The 7,507-nt window shown below is 36.3% G+C and overlaps 1 long non-coding RNA gene across 1 annotated transcript; it reads right to left on the bottom strand.

Annotated features, from left to right (window-relative positions):
* Positions 1–1,869: 1,869 nt before the first annotated feature.
* Positions 1,870–3,202, bottom strand: LOC106947087 (uncharacterized). The gene is made up of 3 exons (XR_001424905.1): positions 3,096–3,202; positions 2,975–3,009; positions 1,870–2,649 (listed from the first exon to the last, which is right to left on the bottom strand). It is a non-coding gene; the product is annotated as an uncharacterized LOC106947087 (long non-coding RNA).
* Between the last annotated feature and the right edge of the window lie 4,305 nt (positions 3,203–7,507).

The raw sequence follows: 7,507 nt of genomic DNA, 5'->3' as shown, positions 1-7,507 counted from the left end.
CACACTCGACGTTCACACACTCGACATTCACACACTCGACGTTCACACACTCGACGTTCACACACTCGACATTCACACACTCGACATTCACACACCCATTTTCAAATCAGTTGTTAACTTAGGGTGAAGTTTCTTGCCCCTAAGGGGGGCAACAGCATGACGTGGGCAAACAACCTTCTAACTGTAAGATGATTATTATTCCCACTGAACCAAACTTATAGGTTATAATCTATAATAATCACCAGTAACAGAGTATTAGTTCACATACCTCATTCTGTGGTTGAGTCTGAGTATAAACTTGTGCTAAATCACAGAAACAGTTTATCTAGTTATTTAAACATTTACAGATTCAGAATTTGTAAATTTTTACATGTGTCATATAAATGATGTATCAATACCTCTTTGCAAAATCCAAATTTTTGCTGCCAGACAGATGATGAGTATTACAAGAAAAATTGTTACAGCGCTCAGGATCGCAGTTGGTACATTTGTTACTTCATCATACACATTTACTGAGGAGACAAACATGTATAAGTTTGGAAACTGAAATAGATGCGGTTATATTAATCTTTTGTGTTCTAAAATATGAAATTCATTTTTACATCTTTTATTTATTTTTCATATTACAGACAATACTTAAAAATCTTACCTTTTACTTTTAAATATGTTGCAGTGAAAATTACTGGGTTTCCATCTGTGCGAGATCCACAGAAATACAGTCCAGTATCAGAGAAAACCACTGATCTGATGTCTAAGAAAAGGTCTGTGATGTTGGATGTCATTGTAAATCGGCCAAGTTGAGTTTTGTTTAAACTGCTCATAGACATGATGATGGTGGCGTTTGGTCCATCAGCCAGTTTGAACCAGTGGAGAAACACAGGAACACGGCTCAGATTTGAGCACCGCAGTGTGACTTCTCCTCCAGGCTGAACAACAACTGAGTGAAACTGACAAACCGATGTCGAGCTCCAACCTGTAATGTGCATTCAAGAAAAGCAAAATAATATTTGTAATTGATTAACACACAAACAGACAGCAAAATTATATAAAAAATACATTATTTAGGCGTACTTACTGAACATGCAGAGCAAAGCCCCAAACAAGCTGAAGTTCATCATCGTGTGAAAAGTTCGACTACATCAGCTCAATGATTGAATCTGAACTGTGCTCCAGTTACTGTGATCTTACTGTATGGAGGAGGGAGGAGTGTTTTCATAGTTAACTGGTTGTTGACACTGACGATGGAAAAGTTTCAAACGATTAGATACCAACATGGTGACAATCAGTTAAAACAATATCGTCTGGTTGACAACATAGAAAAATAAGCAGTAATGTATTTTTAAAGTGAGTTAGTCATATTCAATAAATTGCAATGTTACATTTCTTTTCAGTAACTTGGGTCACAAAGTGAAACACATTACACAGATGAATTCCACACAGATTGCTGTTTTCAAGATTTTATTTCTGTTATGATGATTTTTTGCTTACAGCTAATAAAGACATGGCTTTAAAATTAGAATATTACATCAGATAAATAAACATATTTTTGGTACAGAAATGTCGACTTAATTAAAAGTATGTTTAAAGGTTGTTATTCTAGAGTGATTTATTACCTGACAAGTGAACATAGTCATATTTCTTTCTGTTCTACACATTTATATAAGTAAATTAGAATATCCTCAAGAAATGTATTTTGTAATTCAGCAACAAATGAAACTAGCTTCATGTATAGTTATGTGGAAATATTACACAGTAATAATAACATATTTTGATCTAGCAGTTTATAATATCCATCTAATATAAACAGAGAGCTAAAACAACAGGAAATACTTATTAAAGTTTTTGTAACATATATCTAGGCAGATTTACACATGGCTCATATTTCTCCCATTTTTTGATGATGGATTTAACTGAACTCCAGGGGATGCTCAGTGTCTAAGAATTTTTTTGTATCCATCCCCTGACTTATTCTTTCAATGAACATTTCTCTGAGCTGCTTGGAGTTTTCTTTAGTCTTTGTGCTGTAATGGCAGCCAGGAATGCTGATGAACCAGTGATGGACTTTTATGACCAATCACTTCAGACACTCACTGCAATCATATGATCTCCATTCCACTCATTGTGAGACTGATAGCACCAATTGGCTGGATCTCTGCTGAATTAGGTCATTTGCTTTAAAGGTGTCAATGTCAGAATCACTTTATTATTGGGAAATATTTCTTGCAGCATTGTCAGAAAAAAAAAAAAAAAACAGAAACAGAGTGATAATCACACCACAACATTGGCAAAGCAGCAGCAAAGAATCTATGAAATATGAGAACTAATGATAATATAAAACAATCAGGCTAAATGACAAACAATCACACCAGTTCAGGTTTACATGAATCAAGTCCACCCATCTGGCTTTCTCTATGCAATACTGTCACATTTATCAGATTTATTGAATCTTCTGCAAACAGAACTTGAAATGCTAATGTTTGAAAAAAACAAAACTCAAATAAAAACAGCCTAAAGTCTGACATGAATTTATCTCGTGGCTCCATACAGTGCAGTTGTCTCCAGCTCTCTCTCTGCTGCAGGTCTTCTGTTGCTTCCAGCTTTGGGGTGAAAAGTTGGAGCAGCATAATTCAGGTCATCAGAGCTCAGATTCTGTGGATGGAGACATTTTAACCAATCAAATCATGGGAAGGTAAATGGTCTAAACTTAAATAGTGCTGTTTTTGTCATGCCAACCACTCAAATAACTTTTACATTACAAGTCTAATTCTCCCAGCCACATTCAACATTCACACAAATGTGCTTAAATTAATAAGTAATTTAGGTTTAAGTTTCTTCTCCAACAACATGCAGCATGGAAAGCTGAATAAACTGAGAACCTTCTAACTGCAAGATGATTATTATTTATGCTGCTGCACACCAAAGTTATGATACATAATAATGACCAAAAACAGATCTGAGTTTAGTTTTGACATACCTCATTTCGTGGTTGACTCTGAGTGTAAACTTGATCTAAATAACAGAAACAGTTCATCTGGTTGGTTATCCAGAATTTGTACATTTTTTTAAATTTTGCTTGCATGACAAAATAACAATACCTGTCTGAAAAATCCCATTTTTTGCCATCAGACAGTAGATCAGTAACACAAAGAAAAGGGTCACAGAACTCATGATCGCAGTTGGCACATTTATACCTTCATCACTCACATCTACTGAGGAGACAAACACATATAAGTTTAGAAACTGCAATAAATGCTGCAATATTGACTTACCTACTGGAAAGTATAAAACTGATTTCTAATTATTCTCTAGAGTTATTTTTCTTATTTTGCTTATAGTTTTTAAAATTGTACCTTCAACTTTTAAATATGTTGCAGTGAAAATTACTGGGTTTCCATCTGTGCGACATTCACAGAAATACAGTCCAGTATCAGAGAAAACCACTGATCTGATGTCTAAGAAAAGGTCTGTGATGTTGGATGTCATTGTAAATCGGCCAAGTTGAGTTTTGCTCCATCCAGAACTCATAGACATGATGATGGTGGCGTTTGGTCCATCAGCCAGTTTGAACCAGTGGAGAAACACAGGAACACGGCTCAGATTTGAGCACCGCAGTGTGACTTCTCCTCCAGGCTGAACAACAACTGAGTGAAACTGACAAACCGATGTCGAGCTCCAACCTGTAATGTGCATTCAAGAAAAACAAAATAATATTTATAAGTGATGATATTAGCACATGAACAGCAAAAATATATAAAAAAATACATCTTGTAGGTGTACTTACTGAACATGCAGAGCAAAGCCCCAAACAAGCTGAAGTTCATCATCGTGTGAAAAGTTCGACTACATCAGCTCAATGATTGAATCTGAACTGTGCTCCAGTTACTGTGATCTTACTGTATGGAGGAGGGAGGAGTGTTTTCATAGTTAACTGGTTGTTGACACTGACGATGGAAAAGTTTCAAAGGATTAGATACCAACATGATGACAATCAGTTAAAACAATATCATATGATTCGATAACATAAAAATAAGTGGTGAGGTATTTAAAAGTATTTGAGTTGATGAAACATGGGTTACATTGTTGAGTTCTCTCAAATTAGAATATTATTCGAAAGTTAATTTTTTCAGTAATTCAGTTCAGTGAAGCGCATTATGTTCAAACTCAGTCTGAAAGCTGAGGCTCTTTTTGAGGTGGGTTGAGAATTTCAATTGGTCAAAAGAAAAAAAAACTAAACATGGAGGGCGGCGCTGTGGTGGTGCAGGGGTAAAACACAACCCATATATGGAGGCCTGCAGGTTCATCACAGGTTGGAGTCCAGACCTGATGATTCTTGCAGCATGTCTTCACCCTCTCTTATTACCCACCTTCTTGTCTAAACACTTTCAAATAAAGGTCACTAAACCTTAAAAAACATGAAATCAGTCAAATGAAAAATATTCTGGAATATGCAAAGCAACTGCCACTATGCCCATGTTGGGACATTCAAGTAGGTTCGCCCTGAAAACAGACCTCAAAATATTAAAAGAAGTATCCAAAAACGCTAAAATGTCATCACATGACCCAGTGCTTGGTATTGTTGATATGAAAAGACATGTCAAGCAGAAAGAGACGGCCTAAGTTGAACTTCTATTGGAGATGTGCAAGAAGGAAATCCTTTTGTCTCTGAGAAGAAGCTGGCAGCCAAACTTAGTTCATTTTTCCAGAGAGAATGCAGACAAAACTGAAAGACTGGAAAGGACCTGAGCAGCTCTACATCATAGTACACTCAATAAATACAATCACGTATCAGAGTGTTTTTGTAATAAAATTAGAGACCATTGTGAAAAACTTTAAAGCTGTAACCCCAAAGACATCTTAAACATTAAAGTTATTAAATAGGAAAGCTTATCTTTCCTATGTGAGGTCAGACAGTAGATGAATATGAGAACTGTCTTCATTAAGTTACTCACTGTGGGGATCTGGAAAATTTTATGCCTTATTTTTACTTAAAATATTTTAAATATTTTAAGTAAAAAAGTACAGTGTAGTACAAAACTCTAAGAAATATTGTATTTATTTACTTATTTATGTATGTATGTATGTATGTATGTATGTATGTATGTATGTATGTATGTATGTATGTATGTATGTATGTATATCCTTCCTCAGTTGTCTTTGTAAAGTCAAACCTTTTTAATGTTTTATGGGTTATCAAACAAGTGCAGAAAATGAATATGAACAGAAAGACTATTGCTAACAAATTTGCTGTCTGTTCAAATAAAACTTTATAGAAGTTTGTAGGATGAATCCAAGTTTTCCCCATTATAACACTTAATTAATTGTACTATAATTTATTTTCTTGTTTTGTCACTGTGAGCCATAATCTTCCACCTAAGGAGAAATGCACTGAAGAATAAATAATTACTGTAATAAGTGACTCAGAGGACCTGAAAAGACAACCGGACTCAGAAGGCAACTTACAGCTTTTATTAAGAAACTGCATGTTTCTGACGTTATGACCTGCTGGTGAGGACACTCAGGAATGAAGATGAGAGAAAATAATGGTTTGGTCATTTACTGATAGATCAGCGATAAATGGTCATGGTCAAGTAGTCACTGACCTCCGTGACGGCTTTAATTGTGCTCCGTTCCTGAGGGGACAGGGTCCCTTTGAGAGTGAGGGCCAACTGGGGAGAACTCCAAGGATTCCCATCTTATGGATGACGTCACTACAGGTGGGAAAAGCCTGAGGGAAAAATCAGTTTCCTTTATGTTTGTTACTGATGGGTTCCCCAATGCAACAAAGTCCAATCCAGAAAGAGGTGATCAGAATGGAGAGGCAGCTGGCTGAACAAACCAGTAAAACCAAACCAGCTGAGAGGAAGTGTTAGATCAGTGGTCTTACAACTTAAGATGTCTCTCTGCTTCAGCAACACCTGGCTCCAATACAAGCTCATTAGCAGAGCTCTGTAGAGCTGGACTGCATGCTAGTGAGGCCATTTTACCACTTAATTCAGGTGTGTAGGACAAAGGATCCATCAAAAAGTTGCTGGTCCTCCAGAAATACAGTTTGAGACCACTGGGTTAGATGAGCTGAAGGTGGTGGGAGATAGAAGAACTCTGGCTGAAATAATATCAGTGTCCCCCACATCATGCATGAAGTTATTACAGAAGTGAAAATCTCTGTTAGTGACAGTGATTGCTGCATCTTACGTGTACAACAAAGCGTCACCATAGATCCTTCCTCTCAGCAGCTGTTAGATTTTAGAACCTTCAATGCTCCCAACAAACTCAGCAGGTATTTATATCCCTGCAGTTATTTGTACATCCTGGTGTTTTCTTTTGACCTGAGTATGCTATTATAATACTAACGAGTGTTAGTTTTCCCATGTTGTATATTTACCCTTGTTTTTTATTATTATTTTTTATCTTAGATCCATATACATGTTTCATTTGCCTTTAACTTTCTACATGCACACCTGGATTTTCCCACTGTGAGATACAGTACAATACAGGACATTTCTATTCTATTCTATTCTATTCTATTCTATTCTATTCTATTCTAACTCCTGTACAGTTTGTAGTTTCTGCAGAGGGTCAGTTTAAAGGACAGGAGTCGTGCTTTAGTGTGAGAAGTTTTTGTTGCACATGTTTTGTTTTCTGCAGAGCTACAGGCCAGTTTCTATGTGGTAAAATCTCACCTCAGTGGAAAGTAACATGGGGGCGGGGTTACCAGATTCACTGTTGTTTACAAATATGTTGAATGGCAAAGAATGATTGTGATACAGGGTGATGATTGCTAATTTTCTTTTATTACATTAACAATAACTTCATAAACACAAAGGCTGATATTTAATCTAAAATGACTCGGTGAGTTTAGTCTGCTTTTGATTTCATTATCTTGCAGACCTGCTGATTTCAGTTGCACTTGACCACAGTGGGCTGCCTCTTCCTGTGAAATGAGCTGATGTTTATCTCCCCTGCCCATCCCCCAGACCTCCAGGAGCCCAGATGACTTTCAGTCTCAGTTTCCTCATTGCATGTGTCTAATGTGAGCCCTTTTTATACAACATGAAATAATTTCTTGTGCATAACAAAAATAAAAATCATTCATTGACGTAGGGATGTATAAAGTAACTGGATACAGTTTAACTAGATTTTTTAAATACTAGCTAATAGACATTTAACAGTTTTGTCTCTAATTCAGATACAAATAAACTGCATTGAATTAACTTTCTCACCACAAACATTTTCAGCCAAATATACAAGATATTTATGTGCTGTTGGTATACTGAACATGAGTCTCCACTGCGATGTGTTTTGTCGCCTTCATGATTTGTTCAGTCTTTGGAAAGAACCTCAGCAGAGAAGAGTGAAGGTCAGAAGAGCCCAGAGTCTGGAAACAGAGGAATCAGTATTATGGAAGAGAAACATCTGAACTCGTGGCAGCCATTTTGTTTACCGTGTCACATTCAACTCAGTTTTATTCAGTTTATTTATATGGCGCCATTTCACAACAAATGTCATT

Source organism: Poecilia latipinna, unplaced genomic scaffold (assembly GCF_001443285.1).
Source record: "Poecilia latipinna isolate Pla-1442-1.1 unplaced genomic scaffold, P_latipinna-1.0 Scaffold14, whole genome shotgun sequence".
Lineage (NCBI taxonomy): Eukaryota > Metazoa > Chordata > Actinopteri > Cyprinodontiformes > Poeciliidae > Poecilia > Poecilia latipinna.
The sequence above is the reverse complement of the archived record's forward strand: the minus strand, read 5'-3'. Positions and strand labels throughout refer to the sequence as shown.